The following is a 25,000-nucleotide window of genomic DNA, read 5'->3' as shown; positions in this document are numbered from 1 at the left end:
TCTATGCCTCTCTTTCTCTCGCATCTTTCTTTTTTTTCTATATGCTTGTCCTTTCTTTCTCCATCTCCCTGTATTCTATTTCTATGCCTCTCTTTCCCTTCCCGTCTTCGTCTTTTCCCTTTTTTTCTTTTCCTCTTCGTCTTCTTCCTTCATTTCCAAGACATTTTTTTTCCACCCCACCTTTCCCTCTCTTATTTCTACGACTTCTCTTTCTTTTCCTCATCTCTTTTCTCTGTCTCTGTGTTCCTCTTTCCTTCCTTCCCTCTTCCTCTCTTTCCCTACCTCTGTTCCAATCTTCCTTAGTTTTTGCTTCTCTGTCCTCTTTGTATCTCATTGTAACTCTCTAATGCAAGGTATTATCAATGTCTTCATTATTTTATCTCAGTTTTCCGGCAAAATCCTGAATTAAGTGCCCTGCTCATTCTTCATAATATCTACCTCCTCCTCCTCCTCCTCTTCCTCCTTGCGGTCTTAATACACATAACTTGTTGCTCATCTCTCTCTCTATCTCACTAATGGGAGTATTAATCATTATATTCAATCTTTCATCCCAATTTTCCGGTAAAGTTTGGAAATCGCCGACGTTAATAAATCTTGATGCCTCTCCGTGCCTCTTACGACGATCCTCCATCAAGTTTGCTACTTCTCTTCGCGCCCATTCCGTCCATCTCTCTAAGGCAAGAGTTAACGAGTGTTTTCATCTTCATAAACCAATTATTTTCCGGTAAGCGGCGCAAGAAGGGCTGGCTGAAGTATACAAAAAATCGAAAAAAGAAGAAGAAAAGGTTAATGAAAATGTCAGTTCAGTTGCCTCTCTTCAAAAAAAAAAAAAAAAAATAGAAAGGATTTCAAATGTTTGTTTCTTATTTTTGTTTTGAAAGTGGAGCGTCAAATTGTTAATTAAATCGACTTTCTTATCTAGGTTATCATTTTTTTTTTTTTTTCAGGAGCAGGCAACACACCAAGCTTTTCCCCTGTTTTTTTTTTTTTTTTTTTTTCGGACCAGTCTCCTTCACGAATAAAAGAATTAAAAGCCAACTTTGCGCATTAAGATTTTGACAAGTTTATTATGCATCTTGTGTCTGATTATACCTTATGCCGTGGGAGTGAGTGTACAGTGCTTCACGTAAACTTTTCTCGGTGCCTCTCCTCCTGTTTGTGTGATAAATAAGTAATTCATTAACTAGCATGACATTTATTATTACTGGAGTCATGCACGCTCTCGCCGCCTCTCTCCTCCCAGTAAACGTACACATCTTCATCACTCTTCTTAATGTGTACATAACTCACATCCGTAGACGCACACAGCTTCATCATTTCGCGCACACACACACACACACACACACACACACACACACAACACACACACACACACACACACACACACACACACACACACACATCTCCGTTACAGTCATAAAGGCACTTGAATAAAAAAAAAAAAATGACAAACAAATGACTTATTTTCTTTTTTGTACGACGCCATGAAACTTTATTTGCACACACACACACACACACACACACACACACACACACACACACACACACACACACACACACACACACACACACACACACGAAGACAAGGAATCGTACAGAAAGAACAAGACAAAAATCACATCTAAACAAACCCCTTCCAAAAAAAAGAAAACGAAAAATGAAACAAAAGAGAAGCAAAAACATTACATCCACTTAGAGAGAGAGAGGAGAGAGAGAGAGAGAGAGAGGAGAGAGAGAGAGAGAGAGAGAGAGAGAGAGAGAGAGAGAGAGAGGACTAGACTAGGAAAGAAGGAAGGAAGTCGAGTGAGCCAAGTACAGCAGGTGTCCGGGCCAGGTAAAGGGGGTCAGTCAATCAAGAAAACGATTAAGGCAATTATGAAAGGTAATTTTATACGCTCAGGTCCGCCATGGAAAGTAATTATATTGAGACGCATGTACCGCTAAACAAGGAGAACAAGACGAGCACACGAATAGAAACGGTGCTAATAAGAGAAGGAAGAAAAGCACAAAGGAACACGAAAGAGGAACAAAAAAAAATTAGACCAGAGACAGAGAGAAAGAGATGGGGGGGATCGACACACAGACAGACAGAGAGAACAAAGAAACATGCTTCACGTAAAAAAAAGAAAAAATCTAATGAAGGAGCCTTAAGTTCTTACAATCAATAAAGCAAAGCAGGTAGTTTATGATAAAAGCCAAAAAAAGAGAGAGGAAGATAGAGAGACGTTGGCTGCAGAGTAAGAGTGAACAAATAAATTTATGCCACCTATGTTATTAAGTCTTAGAGGAGAATGTCACAGAGGGGAAAGGAAACCGGAAGATAATTGGAGGGATTAAGTAAGTCAGAGAGAGAGAGAGAGAGAGAGAGAGAGAGAGAGAGAGAGAGAGAGAGAAGAGAAGAGAAGAGAAGAGAAGAGAAGAGGTAATAAAGTACAATAACTAATAACAAAGATCCTATGAAGAAAGAAGACATGAGGAGTGAAAGAAAAAAAAAAAAAACAAGGCGAAGAAAACTGAATGGAATGAAAACAGCAAAAGAAATTAAAGCAAAACAACGAAACCAAAAAATCGTGAAGTACAAATGATCGTAGAGACAAAAATGTACGAAAAACATGCTGAACCAAACGACCTTATAGGCATCTCGTACCCATCACGGAGGATGAGGAGGAGGAGACGTCAAGGGCAGGAAACATGAAGGAAAAAGCGTAATTAGCGAGTCACGAGGGAAAACACTGATGCTGGACACGAGAGAGGGAAGGAGATGATTAACTTTCATTTGGCTTGACGTGTATCGCGTTTCGTCGGCGCAAGAAAAGAAAGGAAATTGAAAAAAAAAAAGTGGCGGGAAAAACAGCGACAAGAATTATTTTGTGTGTTTGTGTGCTTTTGTTGGTTGTTGTGTGTGTGTGTGTGTGTGTGTGTGTGTGTGTGTGTGTGTGTGTGTGTTCGTTCCATTGAAGCCAAACTTATCTCGAATGAATGTATGTTTGTATTGGGAAAGAACATGAAATTAACTGAGCTCACTTCTTAGGGCAAACTGACTTGCTAACAGGAAAAAGAGACGAGAAAATAAACAAAGACAGAACAGAATAGAACAGAAGATATAGTTTGGAAAAAAAAAAAAAAAAGTTAAATAAAAGTCACACAGAATAAGAAGGAGAAATATAATCATGCTGTAACAGAATAGAATAGTTTTTAGTTAGGAAAAAAGAAACAATATAAGCAATAGAGGAAATAGAAAAAAAAAGCAGCCATACACTAACAGAATGATAGTTAAGAAAGAAAACTTAACATAATCCATAAAAAGAGACGGAAGGCCAATCATACAGACATACATGGAATAGCATAGAAGCATCACAAGGTAAACACATCTAGGCAGGCAGGGTAAGGCAGGTTCCTCAAGGTTCATCCCCAGCCTGCCCATGGACCCTCCGCCTCTCCACAGCCTCCCCACCGCCTCCCCACCGCCTCCCTTCCCTTCCACTCGCCCCGCCCCGCCCCTCGCCCTCCTCCAAGGCCAGTAAGCAAGGCAAAAACTGGCAACCCGACCCAGGCAGGCCAAGCAGACGTCTTCATCCTGCAACCATACCATGCCCCGGCCTGCTTCTTCCCGCTTCTTCCCTCTCTCTCTCTCTCTCTCTCTCTCTCTCTCTCTCTCTCTCTCTCTCTCTCTCTCTCTCTCTCTCTCTCTGATTGCGTTTTGTTCCGTATTTTATTATTTTATTGCATTTTTATTATGTAGTTCATTCTTTTCCTTCATTTTCTTTTTCTTAGTCTTCGTCTCTCTCTCTCTCTCTCTCTCTCTCTCTCTCTCTCTCTCTCTCTCTCTCTCTCTCTCTCTCTCTCTCTCTCTCTCTCTCCTTCTCTTTGAGATATCTCTAATCTTTATTTTGACTTGTCTTTTCACCACTGACAACCATCCCCTCCTATCTCTCTCTCTCTCTCTCTCTCTCTCTCTCTCTCTCTCTCTCTCTCTCTCTCTCTCTCTCTCTCTCTCTCTCTCTCTCTCTCTCTCTCTCTCTCTCTCTCTCTCTCTCTCTCTCTCTCTCTCTCTCTCTCTCTCTCTCTCTCTCTCTCTCTCTCTCTCTCTCGGGTGCCCCCTGTCGTCACCCTCCCCCTCAGTGCCACGTGTTTTGGGGGTGCCACAGGGCAAGCCAGACTCTGAGGCCACACGATCTTTGCCTCTCTGGGTGTTTAAGACATTAGACTTGTAACTTGACTCCACCATGCAAATGAGGGAGGAGTGTTCGCCATCCCACTCACTCCCACTCCTTCTTTTCTTCCTCCTCTTTCTTCCTCTTCTCGTGTCCTTTCTCTCAGTGTCTCGCTCCTATTGTCCTTATTATGGTCTCTCATTTCGTTTGTGTTTGGCTTGCTTTTTGTGGTTGGTTTAGATATGGTTGGTCTGTGGCAGTGTCTCTCTCTCTCTCTCTCTCTCTCTCTCTCTCTCTCTCTCTCTCTCTCTCTCTCTCTCTCTCTCTCTCTCTCTCTCTCTCTCTCTCTTTCAGAAAAATTACTCCTGTTTTTCTTCTTTTTTCTGTTGTTTGTTCTTATTTATTCCCGCTCGTCTCCCACTCAATTTAATTCACTCCTACTTAATTTCCTCATTCCCTCTCATCCCTTGCTCTCTTTCATGGACACTCACTCACTCACCCTGCCATCTATCTTCACTCCCTTTGACTCATCTTACCCTCTCACATTCCTTCACAATTCACTCGTCCCGTTTCATTCTAAGGACATTTATCTGTTTCCAGTCTCTATCAATTACTTCTTTCTTTCAATTATTCTCAACATCTTTTTCTTATTTATTCCCTCTCGCTCTTACGGCTTTTAACTCTTTTAATTCTCTCTCTCTCTCGCTCTCTCTCTCGCTCGAAGTTTCTCAAGTCAAGCTCACTTCCTTTCCCTAATTATGAAGTTGCTGTATCATCTTTCAGCTCGCCTTTCTTCACTTCACTTACTAATGCTTTTTGAATTGCTTCTTTGTCCTCACTCGCTCTTGTTGATCTATCTCTTATTATCACTTGCTCTATAATCTTCCGCTTTCTACGTCGATCCAGAGAGAGAGAGAGAGAGAGAGAGAGAGAGAGAGAGAGAGAGAGAGAGAGAGAGAGAGAGAGAGAGAGAGAGAGAGAAGCTATATATCCATCCGAAGTAATGATTATGTTCGTAAAAGCAAAAAAAAAAAGAAAAGAAAAAAGAATTGAGTGAGAGAAAGTTTTCTTGATATATATTCAGTCTGGTAACTATATTTTCTGGGAGGTGTTGCATTGCCGGGCGTTTTAATGTGTTGATACGTGTTGCTGTAAGGGTCTCTGTGTTGCGACGTGTGTGGTCCGTTTTTTGTGTGCCTGTGTGTGTGTGTGTGTGTGTGTGTGTGTGTGTGGCTGTGAATTATCCAACGAGTCTTTTTTCTTTCTTTTTTCCTGCTTGCTTCCTCAGTGGTTATAATATTCTCTCTCTCTCTCTCTCTCTCTCTCTCTCTCTCTCTCTCTCTCTCTCTCTCTCTCTCTCTCTCTCTCTCTCTCTCTCTCTCTCTCTCAAATGATGTTATATTGCCACGGGAAGAGCCGCTTGTGTCCGTGCGTCTCTCTTCTATCTCTCCTCATCTCTTTTTTATCAGCCTTGCATGTGTGTATCTGTTACCCAGGTTGTTCATTTGTTATCGTCTTGTTGAGGCAAAATGCATGTTGCTCTGAGATGCCTTCTGTTAATACGTGTCTTTGTTCGTGGATGTTGAAGTGGCGCTTGTGTGTGTGTGTGTGTGTGTGTGTGTGTGTGTGTGTGTGTGTACGTGGGCGGGTGTTGAAGGTAGAAGCGGTGTGTGTCTGTATGTGTGTCTGTGTGTGTGTGTGTGTGTGTGTGTGTGTGTGTGTGCGTGTGTGCCGGGTTTTGTTAGCGTTCGCCTAATAGAGTAATTAAAACGGAGTCAGCCACGGCAGGATGTGGATAATGAACCTAAGTGTTGGTGTGGGTGGCACTGTAACCCTAGCTGGCCCTCCTCCGCGCTGGGTGGCACTGTGAATGAGGAGGAGGAGGAAGAGGAGGAGGAAAATAAAAGGGAGGAGAAGGAGGAGGAGGAGGAGAGCATTTAAGTCAATTCTGTATCACTGAATTAGGAGGAAGAATAAGAGGAGAAAACGAGGATGCAGAAAACGAGAAGGAAGAAAAAAAGGAAGGAATAGAAGGAAGAGGAGAGTTTTTAAGTCAATTCCGCGGCATTGTAAAGGAGGAAGAGGAGAAAAGGAAGTGGATAAGGAGGAGGAGGTGGAGGAGGAGGAGGAGTAGTAGGGTTTTATATATATTTCAGCCAAGTAAACTACACGTAAATATTTCTCCATAAACAAACAAACAAACAAACAAACAAAAGTTATTCCCTCTGTAGTAAATTCCCTAATCTAACTTAATCAAACATAATCTAACGTAACTTAATTTAAACTAACTTAATACAAATTGCAACCTACATCTTTAGGTGATACACTAGCTAGAAAAATTTACCTGGGGAGAGAATGACCATGTAAAGGAAGGTTAGGAAGAAATAATTACATGTCTTAGAGTATCACTGTCGTATTTCCTTCACTATAAAGACTATCACACTACAAATATAAGCTCAATTTGACCTTTTTAGGAATCACAGTGGCGTTGGTGGCGATGGTGGTGGCGGTAATTGTGGGGGCGGAAGGAAGTGGTCAGAGGTCACAGCAAGAGGTCACAAAAAAGGTCATATGGCACTGTCTTTGTGATCTATGTGGCCTACTCTCGTTTATCTTGTGTGACCTCCCCCCTTCTCTCTCTTTCTCTCTCCTTGTTACCTGGTGTGTTTAAGTGCATGTATCTTCATTGTTCTTATCTTTACCTGTTCTCTCCCTTGCTCTGTCTCTCTCTCTCTTGTTCTCTTACTCTCACTTGCTCTCTTTAGCTTACCTGTTTGGGAGAAAGGGGAAAGTGATTAGCTCATTTGTTAATTTGCGGGTCTTACTGTGTGTGTGTGTGTGTGTGTGTGTGTGTGTGTGTGTGTGTGCGTGCGCGAGTGTGTGTTATTTTTGGTCTGGTTTTTTGTATTGTCCTCTTATTGTCTTCTCGTCTCTACGTTATTTCTTTCATTGTTCATTTTCTTTTTTTTTTTTGTCTGTCTGTCTGTCTGTCTCACTGAAATCATGTATGTAGATAGCTCTCTCTCTCTCTCTCTCTCTCTCTCTCTCTCTCTCTCTGGTAGCGCCCGTGGGTTGACAGCGGGGTCTTGATATCCGTCACAACACACACGTCACACTTAAGATCGAGAACCCCCTCTTCATCCCGCGCCCCGGCACCCGTATCGCCACCTCCGCCGTGTGTGGCTTCGTCAGCGTCTCCTACGTGTCTCCATTGTCCGCCTCATTTACATGTTAAAAGCGACAGTCACACCGTAGCTCCGTCTTAGTTCCGTCTCCCTCCTACACCTCCTCCCCCTTCCCCTTCAGGAGTCCTCTTCCTCTTGACCTCGCGGTGTTAAGGTGTCCAGTGCGTGTCATGTTTCTGAAGGTGTGTTTATTTATTTTGTCAGTTTTTTTTTTATTTATTATTTTGTTTATTTATTTATGGTTTGTGTGTTTTTATTTTATTTATTTATTTTTTCTGGTGTCTTTTGTTTTTAATGGTGCCCTAAGTTGCCCAGTGTCATTCATATGTTCGGTTTCTTCTTTCGTTTTTCTTCTCTTGTCTTATTTGTTTATTTATCTATTTATTTATTTATTTATTTTTTTGATGGGATTGTTGATTTGTTGATTTATTTTTGCTTAGTTTTTTTTCTTGTGATTTTTTTTTCTTTTCGTGTCTTAAGCTATTCATTGTCATTCGTATCGACGACTTTTTATTTATTTTTCTCCCTTCATACCGCTTATCTTACATAATTCTAGTTATTCTTATCTGTTTTATTCATTTTCCACTTTCTTTTATTACCTCGTTCCTCACAAAACCCATTATCACTCATACGAACGACTCCATATTTATTTTTCCTTCCTCGTATTAAGCTTTCATATAATCGTATTTATTCCCATGTATTTTTCCACCTTCCTTTGCCCCTTAGCCTCTTTTCTCCTGGTAACTTTTGACCTTTCGTCCCTCAAGGCGTCCACTTCAGCTCATAACTCAGACTGCATATTTATTTTTCCTCTCCAAGCAGGTTTTATATAATTCTGCTTATTTTTCAGTATTTTTATATCTCCTTCCATATTTCTTTGTTCCTGACATATCTCCTCAGATTATTAACTCGTATTGCAGTTTTCTCTCTCTCCTTCTTTCTCTCTCCGTGTAATTTCTAGTGATATCAAAGCTTTCTAATTCTTCTAGCACACTAACGTCTTATAATATGCGAGACTCCGTGCTAAGGATGATGTTAAGGAGGAGATAGATCGCCCCTTATTTGGCACCGTTAATAAAGAACTGACAGGCCTCGCATTCCTTCCATTCCACGCCAACGGAAAGCAAAAACTCGCTTTACCGTACCCTGAAATATTTGAGATTAATAGCGACTGTGTGTATGGCCATTAATCGACGCTGGCGGTGACCGGGGAGGAAATATAAGAGGTTAATAAAGGTATGAAGGGCCAGACGGGTGAGGGGGGAAAGGTGAGGGCACAGGTGAGCGTCACACCCTCACCTGGCGGGGTCAAAGAACAGGTGAGTCTAATGTAAGGAATGTGATGGCAAACATGAGTGTTGTAAATACGATTATGTAAAGGTTTCTGTGTTTGTGATGGTTCCTGTGTTAGATTTGCTCATTGTCATCATTTAGAGATTTAATGCTAGTGTGGTGGTTATTCTTGGTGTGGTTATTATGGTAGTGATTGTGGTTGTAGTTATGATACGTAATTACTGTGAGATTGTTAAATATGAAGGATGTTGCATTTAAAAGCTTTAGTTGTCTGGTTATTTATTTATTTTCTTATTTGTTTATTTGTCAAAGTTTATCTATATATTTTTACAATTATGTACCGCCAGAAAAGTTAAAAGTTGGAGCTTTGCATAATCCATTCATCCAAACTGAACAAAAGATTGACTCTAATATTGCCCTCGTGTCATAAAGAGATCATTGTACGGAGAAATCGCTGCTTTACTCATTCTCGCTTCCTACTTAACAGCAATACAATCTAAAAATTAAAATAACTTGAAAAAATAAACTTTCCTTTCATTCATCTAAAAAGTAATACGTGCAAATATTTATAGATCGTAAGATTAAACATTGAGAATCGTAAGTTACATTCGCATCTTGCTTTTAAACTTCTGAGAAAGTAAAAGACACCGAGCGTTATCAGGCGTGAGGAGATACACGAGTAAATAAATAGACGAATCGAATAAGCTTCTTAACAATTTTTCATTCGTCTTGAGATAGGAGGAGGAGGAGGACGAGGAGGAGGACGAGGAGGAGGAGAAAAAGATGATGATTCTGATGATGATGAAGAAGAAGGAGAACAACAACAAGAACAAGAAAAGAACACAAAAAAACTAAACAAGAAGAAGAATAAGAAGAAAAGAGAGAAAAACAAGAAGGAAAATAAGAAAAAAATAAAAGCAAAAACAAAAAAGAAGAAGAGAAGGAGGAGGAGTAAGAGGAGGAGAAGGATTACCCATGACCAGAGCAAGAGTCTGATGTAGGTTCCGGACAATCCATCATCAATGTTTCTCGAGAGCGACACAGACAAGCACAGAGAGGCGTGTTAGTATTACCAGCAGAGCAGCCTGGGCCTCGCAACCCTGCCAAAGAGCCGCGGGACTATTGCCACACACACAGATAGACTGGGGCCGTATTCAGAAATGCTTTTCTCTCTCCCTCTCACCACCATGGCTATTTTCCAAGGCTACAGAGATGATTAGCCGGGTTGTTAAAACTGTTTCTCCTGTTAGTAATGTAGAAATCGTGTTATTCTGTCTCTTGAACCGTAAAAACACCATTAAAAAACCATTGCTTCAACTAGAGCATTTTGAAACTAGAGGCGCGGCGCAAAAGTCTTTCAGAATAAGGTCTTTGCCTGGTACTTGCGTGACTGACGTGAGTGGGTCTGGCACGGGTGCTGACTGACTGGCGATGGTGTTGTAATAGAGGCTGCGAGGGTTGGTGTACAAGTGATAGTTTGTTTGGTGTTGGCGATGATGTCTACAAGGCGTCGGGTTGTTGGTGGGTTGTTGAAAGTTGCGTGCTGGTGACTCGATTTGTGGGGTTTGATGGAGTGGCTTGGTAGAAAGAGGAGAAAGAAAAATTATCAAAAGCAGCGCAGGGCAGGATAGAATACCAGGAAGGAAAATACGTACAAAGAAAATAGAAGGGTGAGGAGAAGAAAGATTATCAGAAGCAATACAGAAGAAGATAGAGAGCAGCAGGAAGGAAAATAAGGACAGAGGAAATTGGAGGTGGAGGAGAAGAAAAGTTATCTGAATGAAAACATATTAGAGAGCACCAAGAGAGAGAAAGATATGGACAGAGAAAACACCAGGAGGAGGAGGAGGAGAGGAAGGAGAAGAATCAAGAGGAAAAACAAGGCAGGAGAGCAAAGCCGGAAGAAAAAGTAAGGACAGAGGAAGTCGTCGAATCAAAGACAAAAAGGCATGAAATTTAAATTAAGGACACAGGAAATTAAATGACGAGGGACAAGAGCTTAATAAACAAAGTACAACAGGTAACAAAACAACTATAGGATAAAAAGGAGGTGAGAGAAACATAAAGGAGCAGGAATATAGGAAGGATGCCTTGATAGGATTGGGGGGTATGGAGGATGTATAGCAGTGTAGAGGAAGGGAGGTGAGGAAACAGGGTATGGCAGGGTATTGAGGCCAGAGGAAGGGAGGTGAGGCCAGGAGTGGCGGGCGCTGGGGGGAGGGGGTTGGAGGGGTTATCAGAGAGGGTCCACGTGGTCAAACACAGAGTGATTTATGAGTGGCACTGTGAAGGGTTGGCACCACGGGGGTCTGATGTGGCCCTCACACCTCCCTCCCTTCCCTCCCTTCCCTTCCTCCGTCCCTCCGTCCCTTCCTCACCCGCTCGAGTCCAGACGCCTCTCACTTCAGCCTTGCCTCACACACACACATACACACACACACACACACACACACAGTACTTTAATCATATGCCAAACTCTCATTACCTTTTCATACCCTTATTCCAATTGAGTCTCGCATCGCTTCCCCTACCCACCTCCTCTCCTCACGGCCCTCGGGAACACACGTCCGTCTTTCCCAACCCTGAAGGTGGTGGGGTGAGGAACCTAAAACACTCATCTGGACGCGGACACACAAGAGGCACAACCAAAACACTCAAGCCCACAAATAACGCCTTGATGAAGTGGAGGAGTGGGATGAGAGAGACGAGGAGAGGAAGATGGAACGGAGGGAGGGAGGGAGGGAGGAGAGTCGAGGGAAGGAGAGGAGAAAGGGAGGCATAAGTGGTCAAGATGAAAAAGTGTCGCGTACTGTCGCGTCTCACCACTTGTCTAGCGAAAGAACGTCAATCCGCCAGCGACTTCACAGTGTCGTGCTGCGGCTGACGGACTGCCGCTACCCGGATGTCCGACGGAGCGACAGCATAAACACACCATTTTTTGCGCCATAATGGTTCAGGAGAGGGGCGACGGGAGGGAAGGGGAGGTTAGTTAATGAGGGTTACCTAGATGGAGGGGAGGAACAGTAAGGCTTCAAAGTGAGGGAAAACATGAAGCAAGGTTGTTCAGATTGTTCTTATCCTTAAACACTTTTTTTTTGGCGCCTTAATAGTCCAGCAAGGAGGTGCAGGGCGGTTAATAGAGGCAATGTTGATGGAGGTAAGAGAACAGTGGGCTCTCAAGGTAAAGAGAAACGCTATTAAGATTGCACCGAACATTTAAGGAGTGTAGGCTCGTGATAAGGAACGTTGCTGTGCTTTGGACGTTTTCGTGTTAAGAAGGAAAGAGAGGAATCCTGATTTTGATGTTGTCTAGGAATTAGTAAAAGATCACCTTCATGTTTAAGACAAAATCAGTGAATCAGCAAAAACATTATATAACTGACGGTTGCAAGATTAGTACAAATATATTCAGTATAATTTTCTGCTTAACATCAGTAGAACATATTAAAAATTAATATCATCTCTTATAAGCTGCGTCCTTCATTTAACTTGGCAAAGAAAAACGTATTACCTTTACCATTCAGGGCGATAATACATAAGTGAGATTTGGCGATGAGAAAAGATGGGATGACTCAGAACCACAGACGGGTGTAGCTCAGTGCTGGACCGTTCGTCTTGCGTGTGAAAGGCCGAGTGTTCGATCCCAGCACCTCCACCACCAAGGGGATGTAGCTCAAGTGGTAGAGCGCTCGCTTAGCATGTGAGAGGTACGGGGATCGATACCCCGCATCTCCAAAAACCTTTTCCTACGCTTCACTTCAGCGCTTCAGAAAACAAGTCGAGGTATTTTTGACATAACACTAAGCAACATGTCAACAAACCACAAGATAATTTTTCGCATATCAGTTAAACAAATCGAGGTAGTATAGACTATAGACTAAACAAAGCAACATTCCAGCACACCACTAGACAATATTACTCCACCCATCACTTAAACACTCCTCGGAAACTAAAGAAATACTGTAACCATTGCACGTCAGCAACACGTCAACACACCGCCAGATGATCCCGCATTTTGCCGCGCCGCGAGACAAACAGGGGTGGCAGCGTTACGGGTGGGTGGCCCGCTGTCAAGCCGACCTCCCCTGCCACGCTCCAGCTAACTAAGACATCCCGAGGGTACGGCCGCCCTTAGCCATAGTCATAATTAGCTAATGGTTCATATTTCTCTGCTGAGCGATAATCATTGGTACCCATTAACAATAATAATTTACTTAAGGAGTGAGAAAGGGGAAGAGGAAGGAGAAGACGAAGAGGAGGAAGAGGAGGAGGAGGAGGAGGGGAAGGGCTCTTAGTCTCATGGGTGATCAAGGACACCTATTTATACATACCCAATTAAGGAACTTCGCTGTGTGGTAAGTCTGAGTGTCGTAACTCCGGGTTGGGTAATGGAGGGAGAGTCCTCAGGGAGTGGAGAGAGGAGGGAGAGGGATGGAGGGAGAGTAGGAGGGATGAATGGAGAGAGGAAGTAGAGGGATAAAGAGAGAGGGTAAATGATGAAGAGAGAGAGGAAAGAGAAGGGAATGGATGAAGATTGGAAGAAGGAGGATTAGGAGGAGGAGGATAAGGAGGAAGAACAGGTACCAGGGGTGTGATAATTGTTTTTAAGGTGAGTTTTAAAGGTAAAATTACACTGCAGAAGGTTCTTACCCCCTGGAGGAGACGAAGAAGGAGGAGGAGGAGGAGAGGGAAGGCAAAACACAAGGGAAATAAGAAAACCTCGATTAAAGAATATAAAAAAAATAATCATAAGGAAGAAAGAAGCCAGAAAATTTCCATGTTAAGTGCTTCCCTTTCCTCCTCTTCCCTCTTTCCTCCATCTCATCATTTTCCTCTCTTCTCTCCTCGCCTCTCCCTATCGCCTCTTTACTTCACCGTATCATTTATCTCCACCACTCTCCCTTCCTCGCTTTCTTTACTTTTCTTCCTTCCTCCTTCATTTTCGCTTCGCCTCCCTCTCCTCTCTTCTCTCCTCCTCTCTTCCCTCTTTCCTTGCCACCACCTTGACCAGCAAAACTCAGCGGAATAAATTACTCCATGGCAATTACCAGAGAGAGAAAGAGAGAGAGAGAGAGAGAGAGAGAGAGAGAGAGAGAGAGAGAGAGAGAGAGAGAGAGAGACTTAGAACCAATAAACGAATTAGTCAAACAAAAAATGTGATGAATTAAGAATTTTTACGCGCCTTCTCCTCCTCCTCCTCCTCCTCCTCCTCCTCCTCCTCCTCCTCCTCCTCCTCCTCCTCCTCCTCCTCTTCACCTGGCGCCTCTTTTAAACCCTCTTAATTACGCCTCTCACCCTTTTAGCACTACCTGTGTCCTCCTTTCACGCTTCTCTCTCTCTCTCTCTCTCTCTCTCTCTCTCTCTCTCTCTCTCTCTCTCTCTCTCTCTCTCTCTCTCTCTCTCTCTCTCTCTCTCTCTCTCTCTCTTAACAGTGAAAAAGAGAGACAAAGACAGACAGACATACAGACAGAAAGGCGGAGGAAAGGAGGAAAGGGTACGGAGGGAGGGAGGGAGAAAAAGAGGGAGGGGAAGAAGGAAATACCTCTATCATATCTCTATAATTTGCTTTCGAAGGAAAAAAAAAATGAAATATATTAACTGGAGAGAAAAAAATGCAATGAGTAACCAAGAGAGAGAGAGAGAGAGAGAGAGAGAGAGAGAGAGAGAGAGAGAGAGAGAGAGAGAGAGAGAGAGCATGACACAAAGGGAAATAGCACAATGGGAATAAAGGAAGGAAAGAATGCACCAAGAAAAGACAAGAAAATGAGAAGGAACACAAGAAAAAAAAAGGAAATTACAAAAAAAGAAACTGCGAGGAAAAATCAAGAAAGGAGGACGATAATAAAGTCCAATAAAAGGAAAGATAAAAGAAGATAGAAGAAAGAAGAAAATGTTAAGATCACAATAAGAGAAGAGGATAACCGGAGAACACCAAAATGAAGATAAAACGAAGTGAATGAAGGAAAGAAGGAGAAATCTCGAAAACAGAAACAAGGAAAGGAGAGAAAAAGAGAGATTAAGAAAGATGAAAGAAGAAATAGGACAAGAACAAGACAAGAAGGAAAGCAATTGAATCAAAACAAAGCACCATAAAAGAGAGAGAGAGAGAGAGAGAGAGAGAGAGAGAGAGAGAGAGAGAGAGAGAGAGAGAGAGAGAGAGAGAGAACACAACACCATAATAACAAGAACGAAAGAACCAGAACAAGAACACAATCAGATAAAAAAAAAACAATCTAAACAAAAATAAAATAAAAAAAACATAAGAAGACAAACGAAAAAAAAAAGAAAAAGAAAACGAAACAGTGAAGAAAAATACGAAAAAGTTAGAGAGAGGAGAGGAGAGAAGACGAGCGGGCAGAGAAGTCAGTCAGAGTGAGTCGCAAGAAGAGGAGGAGGAAGACGAGAGCAGCAGCAGCAGGCGAGGACCACACAAGGGGCCGGGGCGGTGTGGCTGCATGTAATTGTGGCTGCCGATCTCTAATACAACAACCTGTCAAGGGGAACAACATGAAGAGACCACAGACGAGGCGGCGTTCGAATCCTTGCGCGCGGCCACGACTGACAAGAGAGAGAGAGAGAGAGAGAGAGAGAGAGAGAGAGAGAGAGAGAGAGAGAGATTGCAGTAAAGAATGAATACAGGAATATTAGATGACAAGGAAAAGGGCAAAGTGAAGAGAGATAGGGAAGAGAGAGAGAGAGAGAGAGAGAGAGAGAGAGAGAGAGAGAGAGAGAGAGAGAGAGAGAGAGAGAGAGAGAGAGACTAACATTGCAACAAAGAAGCAAAGTGTAAAGGCAAGAATATTAGATAACAAGAGAAATAAGGAATATGAAGAGGGATAGAAGAGAGAGAGAGAGAGAGAGAGAGAGAGAGAGAGAGAGAGAGAGAGAGAGAGAGAGAGAGAGAGAGAGAGAGAGAGATGTAATAGAAGAAACAGTCTTTAGATAAGTAAAAAAAAAGTCTTGAAAATATATATAAAATTTTTTCCGTTTTTATATTTTTACTATTTTTTGTACTCATGTTAACAATTTCTACTTCGCGTACTTTTCTTTTCTTTTTTTTTTTTTTTTTTTTTTTTTTAGAGTGGAGGAAGTTGTTACGCAAAAAAATTATAGTGCTACTCTTGATTGACTGACCGAATGATCGACTGACTGCTTATTGTGGCTGGCTGACTGACGTGTTGGTTCACTGACTGACTGACCGGCTGACTGACAGACTCATCCTACACTTAACTGTGACTCGGAGACTGGCAGCTTAGTTAACTTGGCTGAGTGGCTTTCATATGGCTAACTGACTGACTTGCCATGTGCATCATAATCTGACCAAATGCATGACTGGCTAAATGGATGACTGTTTGACTGCCTGACTGACTGACTGACTGACTGACTGAATGACTGACTGACTTATAAATAGAAATCTGCTTTGCTTGACTGACTGGTTAACTGAATGGCTGGATGATTGATTGACTGACTGACTAACTTGCCAAATGCTAAAAAAACGTCTCAACTGTCTGTTTAGAAAGTTAGTACAGTACACGCACATACTGGGTGACTGGGTAACAGCATGACTGGTTGGTAACTGGTCCTTCTTGCCTCTGCCTTGTACTTAGCTGTCCATACATCAAGGAAGACCCAGACCTGCCTTCCTGGTATGTGTTGATGGTTCCGTCCCCACCACACCACCACCACCACCACCATCACCACCACCAACACCAACATCATACTCTTCATCTCATTCTCTCACCAAATCTATAAAATCTAATACTCACCAATGTATTTTGTCTCTATTTTCACTTTTTCTTCGATCATATCATCCACTTTTTTTTTCTGTTTTTTGGTTGTGTTATCATACACAGCATCCAGTCTCTCCTCATCTCATCTCAAGCATCCAGACCACTTCTCCACCCAAACCTCCACTCTAGCAACGCCCCAGATCCCCCACATCACATTCTAGACTCTCTTCTCCTCACCACATGTTCCCTCCAGCCTTCTATCCTCGTCCTAACCCCGAACACTCTATCCCCAAACCACAGGCAGTCCTCATACCTCGACCTCCACCACTTCCTCACCACTATCCAAGACTTCTATCCACCTGCACCACTCCCCCGCACCTCACAGCCCCTCATGCACCACCAACACCTCTTAGCATCACCACACCGCCTCAGTCTACCCCACAAGACGCCTCACAACCAGTCTACAACCACCACAATACAAAACAACCACACCAGAGGCCACAATCCACAGCTACAGGGACGTAAGTTTACCAGCACGGCGGTTAGAAGTCGGGCGGAGCGGAGAGAGAGAGAGAGAGAGAGAGAGAGAGAGAGAGAGAGAGAGAGAGAGAGAGAGAAGAGGAGCGGGCAGGCAGGCGGTCGGGAATGGGTTGGAGGAGAGGAAGGGGAGGAAGGGGGAGCAGCGCGCGGCGGGGCAAGGGACCAGGGCGGGCGAGTCGAGAAGCCAAGTCCGGGGCTGCACGCGAGGATCGGGACGTGGCGGCGGCGGTGGTTTGGCTTGTGTGAAGGGTGGGCGCTGTAGCCACTGGTAATATCCCACCCCTCGCTGCGCCCTGTCACTCTCCCCGGACCACACACACTCGGCCCGACCCACCGGAGGCTTCCACGTGCCCTAGCGCCTCTCCCACGCACTCTACGAAGTTCTAACTTGCACGAGCGTGATCTACGGGTCGGAAACTATAGGTGAGGGTGGGTGGTGCGTCTCGGCGGCGTCAGGGAGAGGCGGCACGGGGTCACCTTCCCGCCAGACCACCCAAGTGGACCCGCGAGACCGCTTAGCGAGTGATTTGCGAGACGCGTAAAGTTGGTATTTGAACATCCACGATCACAGTAATTTCTCCAATGGCTTGTTATCATTACGGACGGCTGATATGGGTCATAATTGATGGATAAGTGTCGCGAATGCTGGGACAGACGAGGTTGTGGGTTTCTAACGCCTTTGAATGCCGAAGTAGAGGACATATCGCTACCGACGAGGATTGCAGGCCACGCCCTCCGGGTTACATGGGCGAGAGAGAGAGAGAGAGAGAGAGAGAGAGAGAGAGAGAGAGAGAGAGAGAGAGAGAGAGAGAGAGAGGTGAAGGAGGCGGATGAGGGAGGCGGGTGAGGCTGGCGTGGTGAGGAACAAAGTTATTACCGTTTTTCCACCTGCAAACTCCCCCACACGTCCCCCCTCGTCCTCTTCCTCCCTCTCCTCCTCCTCTCCTCCTCCTCCTCCTCCTCCTCCTACACGTCTCCCAGTCACCTCTCCCCTGTCTCCTTCACTCACCACACTTTTATTCTCACTTATCCTTCATTCCCTTTCACTGTTCAATCTGCCTGTGCCACAATTCAATCGTCTGTACACAAGGAACGAATTTAAGTGTTTTTTTCTTGGTCATTCACTTTTACGCTTCGTGTCAGATAGCGCTCTCTCTCTCTCTCTCTCTCTCTCTCTCTCTCTCTCTCTCTCTCTCTCTCTCTCTCTCTCTCTCTCTCTCTCTCTCTCTCTCTCTCTCTCTCTCTCTCTCTCTCTCTCTCTCTCTCTCTCTCTCTCTCTCTCTCTCTCTCTCTCTCTCTCTCTCTCTCTCTCACGAACAGTTGGAGTTGAGGTGATGAGCAGGAGGAAGTGAGGTAATTTAGGCGGGACCAGGTAAGGTTCAGGTGTCCTCTACAGATAATCCATTTCCTCTCTTCCTCTCTGTCTGTTTCTCTGTCTGTCTGTCTGTCTGTCTTTCTGTCTGTCTGTATGTATGTCTGTTTCTCTATATCTTCGTGAGTTTGTGTTTGTTTTTTTCATTTGTGTGTTTTTTTTGTTTTAGTCCACGTGTCTCTCTCTCTCTCTCTCTCTCTCTCTCTCTCTCTCTCTCTCTCTCTCTCTCTCTCTCTCTCTCTCTCTCTCTCTCTCTCTCTCTCTCTCTCTCTCTCTCTCTCTCTCTCTCTGTGTGTGTGTGTGTGTGTGTGTGTGTGTGTGTGTGTGTGTGTGTGTGTGTGTGTTATTGTCTACGTGTGTGTGTGTCTGTGTGTGTGTGTGTGTGTGTGTGTGTGTGTGTGTGTGTGTGTGTCTGTGTGTGTGTTCTCGTTGGTGTTACTGTTTAAGGAATAATGAAAATAAATCCCTGATGCATATTAAACGGCGCGCCTCCACTGAACGCCTTTGAAATATTTATGGGACATTTGCTCCTTACTTAGTCATGGCCTTTTATTTATTCATTTACTTTGCATGCACTCGTAACTCGTGCACTGATCGCCTTTACGTAGCGGAGTGAATGAGTGGCGCCTGAAATATTCATAAAAACAAAAGCGAATCTATCTAGTAATAAAAAAAATGTATACATGTTCAAATCGCTTATAGGTGAAAGGTGACGTGTAATATTCATATACCCTATAGTTATTGTATGACTGGCTATTTGTATTGCTTTTTTTGATGTGTTTTGTGCTTTTCTTATTGTTGTCATGCGTCAGAGTAGCGGATAGTGATTCATGTTTCAAGTCATGGCTCGGAAAAGTTATTTGTTTGTCCTACGGTGGTGGTGGTGGTGGTGGTGGTGGTGGTGGTGAAAGTTGCTGTAGCTTGTAGAGGTGGTGATGGTGGTGGTGGTGGAGGATTAATGGGCTCTGTATTATTTGGTGACATAACATGAGTAAGAGCAGCTACGACTTGTATTTAAATAGAAGAGGCTGAAAAAGTTGTACTCGCTCCCATCTTTTATCTCCACCACCACCACCACCACCACCACCTCGTCCTCTTCATCCTTCTTCTCCACTAACACCTCGTCTTTTTCCTCCTCCTCCTCCTCCTTCTCCTCCTGCTCCTGCTCCTTCACACCCTTCCTCTTCATTTAAATCTTCTCTCGGTATTATCACCGGAAGGGAATCCAGTTTTATCTTTCCGCGTTTATCACTGTCACTGGATATACAATTGAGTGTGTCTTTTTTATATCTCTTATCTTCCACGGCTCATTTCTCCCATTGTTTCTTCATCCGTTTTTATCCCCCCGTCTCTTGGTTGCGTAAGAAGCCCAGCTGGATTAAATTAACTTAGAAAAACGCCATTTTTTACAGACTTTTGCGTAGTTTTGCGTGTGGGGAAGTCTACGGATAACACACACACACACACACACACACACACACACACACACACACACACACACACACACACACACACACACACACACACACACACACACACGTCCCGTCTCCTAACGCAGCACGAGAAGAGAAATAAGAGAATATGGAAATAAAGTAATAAATATGAGAGAGAGAGAGAGAGAGAGAGAGAGAGAGAGAGAGAGAGAGAGTGTGTGTGTGTGTGTGTGTGTGTGTGTGTGTGTGTGTGTGTGTGTGTGTGTGTGTGTGTGTGTGTGTGTGTGTGTGTGTGTGTGTGAATCGTCCACCTATTCACACCCCCACTCCCACGCGCGCACACACACACACACACACACACACACACACACACACACACACACACACACACACACACACACAAGACGGTACAAACAACTGCTGACGGCCAGGAATGATAGATAGAGCCGAGGGCGCCCTGTCATCTTCGCCTTTATCATCTTCCTCATCTTCCCTTCGTCATCTCTCCACCTTCGTCCCCTCCTCTACCATCCCTTACCTCCTCCCCTCTCCCTCTCCACTCTCTCTTCATCGGGCCATTAAAAATATAGCATCCTCAATCCTTTTTTTTTTTTTTTTTTCAAGTCTCCTCACCTTTTATTGTCATTATTGTGCATGATTTATTGTCATTATGATCGTTTTTTGCACCTGTCAACGTTTTAGGCAACGTTTCCATCTGGATGAATTAACATAAGCATTTTTCCCTAAGCCATTAAGACATTTTTATCATTGCGTTCATCTGCCGGAGTTAAGTTTGGGTCTGTCATGAAAGAAAGAGAAAAAAAAAAAACCGAAGTCGTTCTAATATTATGTTTATTTACGGTTCCAGTGCTTTATTTTATTCCTGCATCGTCATAGTTATCATCACCTCTTACTATGCATCACCATCACCACCACCAACACAACACCACTACCTTCTTATCACCACCCTCGCTGCGTAGCTAATCATTATCACCACCATTACCTCTGTGTGTGTGGCTGTGTGTGTATGTACGTATGCATGTATGTGCCACTTGCTGCATCACCCCCTTACCCTCACCACCGCCTCTATCACCACTATCACAATTTCCAAACCATGATAAGCAAGTTTGGCCCCATCCTCTATCGCTGCCATGACGTTGCTATCATTTGTTAAGCGTCAGCGGGCGGACCATCGGTGTCAGCTGTGTCAGCCAGCGTGTCTGCCCTTGTTCGTCAGCCGGGCAAAAACCTGGAATGGGAGTTGATCGCTGTGTCTGTCCGCATACCAGGAAGGGAAGGGATGGGGAGGAGGAGGAGGAAGGAGGAGGAGGAGATACGGAACTGTGTAGGAAAGGGAGATGAAAAAGGAAGGAAAGGTACAGAAGTAAGGGAAAGGAGACTGGGAGAGCAAAAGGAGAGGCAGAAATGAGAGAAGGAAGGTATGGTATAGAATTAAGAGAAAGAAGACAGGGAGAGGTAAAGGGAGAGGTGAGGAATAGAAAAAAAGGAGGGTGGATATGGAAGGGAGAGTAATTTGTAGGAAAGGAAAAGGAGCTAGGAAGAGGAAGGAAGAAAGATAGGGAAGGAGAAAGGAAGGGGAAGGGAACAGAAGGGAGAGGAGGTACTGGTGAGAGAGAGAGAGAGAGAGAGAGAGAGAGAGAGAGAGAGAGAGAGAGAGAGAGAGAGAGAGAGAGAGAGAGAGAGAGAGAGAGAGAGAGAGAGCTGTTCTTCCTCCTCCTTCCCTCCTCTCCTCTCTCTTCCAGCACCCCCCCCCCCCACGAGTTTTATAGAGATTTCGCCCACGTCAGGAACCGTCAACACACACACACACACACACACACACACACACACACACACACACACACACACACACACACACACACACACACACACTGACACTTAACGTTTTTCATAGTCGCCAAGGCAGGAAGCATAAATCGCCCACAATGCCTTCATAACAAGAGCAATATAGATAGACTTATCGGAATCTATTAATACATTAACTCCTGAAATTAACCAACCAACTATCCTGAGTGTTTCAACTTCGCCTTTCTAAATAAAGGAGTGGATTTGTTTTTTTTTTTTTGTTTTTTTGAAATGCAGGAATTACCTTAACCCATTCAGTACTAGAGACGATTCGGAGCTTAATGAAATCTGTTGTTAATAAGCAGAAGGGAGTTAAATGAGCTGCAGTCTTAGTGGACGAGTGGCTGGAGGTGGTTCTTAACGCCTTCGTCACAGCAAATGCCTTCTTACACATAATGCAATCTTGTAATGGTATCTGAAATAAGATTTAACTGTGTCGTGCTACTGAAAGGGTTAAAATCCAGTTTATGAGAGAGGTAAGAAAAGACAAGGATTACCAGATAGGAACTGAAGGTTTTGTTCATGTATTTATTTATTTATTTATTTATTTATTCTGATAATGAAGATGATACTTAAAATCCAATATAACTTAAAAGTAGGAATAGGAAAAGACTAACAGAACCTAAAGTAGGAATTATCTTTAGTGGAAGAGTAATTATGAAATTACTTAAAATCCAATATAAGTGAAAAGCATGAAAAGACGTACGATTAATTGAACATAAAGTAGAAATGAAGAAAACACGTCCGCTTTTAAATAATTATAGGTTCACTTCAACCAAAAGAAACTGAACCCTGTCAAGAATTTATCACTTTACGCAAATATACCCTCACAAATTAAACTATATTGGACTGTAGTATATGGCCATTCAAATATTTTACGAACAATTCAACACTTGATTATGTGTTTCCAATTGCCCGTTTTCTAACAAGACACTAAACTAAACTCTTAATTATCCAAACATTCTAATTGGATTAAATAAAATAGAATAACTGTGATTGTTTTGTTATGATACTATGCTGTGTTAGTTTTCTTTAAATTGCGCCAAAAAAGGACAAAAGAGGAGGAGGAAGAGGAGGAGGAGGAGGAGGAGGAGGAGGAGGAGGAGGAGGAGGAGGAAGTGTGTGAGGAGTGGAGAGAAAAATGGGAGGAGAACTAGAAAGGGGGAAATGCCATTGGACAGGTAAAGGAGAGGAAAATGAGAGAAGGGAAATTTGTAGGAAAGGGAAACTATGCGAGGAATCTTGAGAGAAAAGAAGAAAAGAAAGAAACTGAGAGATGATGAAAAAAGGAAAAAGAGATAAAGTACAAATAGATAAAATTGAAATATAAACTAACTACAAGAGAGAGAGAGAGAGAGAGAGAGAGAGAGAGAGAGAGAGAGAGAGAGAGAGACGTTTAGGGAGATGAAGGCAAAAGGTGAAAGTAGGGATGGGTAGGATAATACAGATGAATAGGATTACTACTCTCTCCCTCTCCCTCTCTCCTCTCCTTCCCTCTCTCCTCCTCCTCTCCCTCTCCCTAGGATGCGGTATAGCTTTGAGTCGTAAGAAATCCCTTCCTCCCTCCCCTTCCCTCCTTGTCTCCTCTCCTTCCTCCTTCCCTCCTCTTTCTCTTCCTCCTCCTCCCTCTGAAATCACGTTACAATGCCTTGGGAAACTTGGAAAGATCAGTTTAAGCCTCTTACACACACACACACACACACACACACACACACACACACACACACACACACACACACACACACACACACACACACACACACACACACGAGTGAATAAACAAATAAAAAGAAAAGTGAAGGAGCTTTAAAAGAAGGAGGAAGAGGTAGAGGAAGTGAAGGAGACGAAAGAAAAGGCAATGTAAAGAAGTCAGAACAGTGGAGGAGGAGGAGGAGGAGGAATGGAGGAAGAAATAATGATGAAAATAAAAGGAAAGGAAGAGACAAACCAGAAAGTTACGAAGAAAGGAGGAGGAGGAGGAATAGAGAAAGATCTAAGCCTAGGAAGAAAAAGAAAAGTAGGAAGAGAAACAGAAGGAGAAAGAACAAAAAAAAAAAAAAAAAAGAAATAATGATGTAAGAAAAGATAAAGGAAAATAAAGAGAGAGACTAGGAAAATAAATAAAAGTGAAGAAGAATAACAGTAACCAGGAGGAAAGAAGAATCCGGAGTTTACGAAGAACAAAAAAGGAAGAAGAAGAAGAAGAAGAAGAGGAGGAGGAGGAGGAGGAGGAGGAGGAGGAGGAGGAGGAGGTGGGAGGGGGTCTAAGTCAACAAGCCGACCAAATACCCGATCCGGTGAATTTTCCAGCTGATTAGTCGGGCAGAGGAACCTTCTGAGCCGCCCCCTCTGTAAGATCAATTGTTAGTCTCAAGTGATCGAATTAGCCAGCCAGTTAGCCACTTTGAGGAGGAGGAAGAGGAGGAGGTGATGGTAGTGGTAGGGGTCTAGAAGGATTTTGAATTAGTGAGTGGTACTAGAGAGAGAGAGAGAGAGAGAGAGGGGAGGGGGGTAAGGGATGAGAGATTATATACAAAAAAAAATACCAGATGAGTAGATAAACTTGTAGAATAGATAGAAAAATGGGTTTCTTGATAGATAGATGAGTAGATAGTGTTTTTTCTCTCTTTTTTTTTTTAAGATGAATGGAAGGTTAAAGAGAACGGGACGTGAGCCATACTTTTAATTAGAGAGCGTCCAATGAACCATCCAATGTAGAAAAACAAGCTATCTTATATAAAAAGACAACGAAAACCCCGTCCCTCTAAGCGGATGGTAATAAAAAAAGAGTAATCACTATGAATAATAATAATAATAAATAAATGAATTAATAAATAAAATAGCACTAAGCCTTTTAAGGAAGATTAAGAGGAGGGCTAAGACACACACACACACACACACACACACAGAGAGAGAGAGAGAGAGAGAGAGAGAGAGAGAGAGAGAGAGAGAGAGAGAGAGAGAGAGATTAGAGGACAACTAAATAATAACAGCAATAGTAGTAATTAACATTATAACCCTTTAGAAGAAAACCTAATCTTGGACGAAACCAGAGAGAGAGAGAGAGAGAGAGAGAGAGAGAGAGAGAGAGAGAGAGAGAGGGAGAAGGGTTAGAGGGCGCTACTTTGGGTTGGCGCGCCTGTGAATCACGTTGCCATTAATATTGAGTTATAATAAGGCGGGCGGCGTGCTGTACCTGCCATTTGTTGCCCGCCACCGCTGATTACTCGAGCGTTTAAAACCAATTACGCTCTTGCAGTCCCTATTAGAGCCAATTAATATGCAAGATATGGCAGTTTCTTGGCCCACTCTGATAGGCCGGGCGGCAAGAGGGCGCTTTCCAGGGAAGAATTACACGCCTTAATGATGGCTGTAAACTAAGACTCATTTAAGTGGAAGGGGGAACTCCACCCCCTACCCTAAACAC

General features: G+C 43.3%; 1 protein-coding gene, 1 long non-coding RNA gene and 1 other non-coding gene across 3 annotated transcripts in view; 2 read left to right on the top strand and 1 right to left on the bottom strand.

Annotated features, from left to right (window-relative positions):
- Positions 1-25,000, top strand: part of LOC135115930 (uncharacterized) — a 112,157-nt gene that overhangs the window by 56,953 nt on the left and 30,204 nt on the right. The window lies entirely within an intron of this gene.
- LOC135115925 (homeobox protein engrailed-1-B-like) overlaps positions 1-25,000 on the bottom strand; it is an 83,580-nt gene that overhangs the window by 44,018 nt on the left and 14,562 nt on the right.
- On the top strand, positions 12,295-12,367 carry Trnaa-agc (transfer RNA alanine (anticodon AGC)). The gene has a single exon. It is a non-coding gene; the product is annotated as a tRNA-Ala (tRNA).

This window comes from Scylla paramamosain, chromosome 30 (assembly GCF_035594125.1).
Source record: "Scylla paramamosain isolate STU-SP2022 chromosome 30, ASM3559412v1, whole genome shotgun sequence".
In the NCBI taxonomy this organism is placed as follows: domain Eukaryota; kingdom Metazoa; phylum Arthropoda; class Malacostraca; order Decapoda; family Portunidae; genus Scylla; species Scylla paramamosain.
Note: the sequence above shows the minus strand (reverse complement) of the source record. Positions and strands in the feature narration are given on the sequence as shown.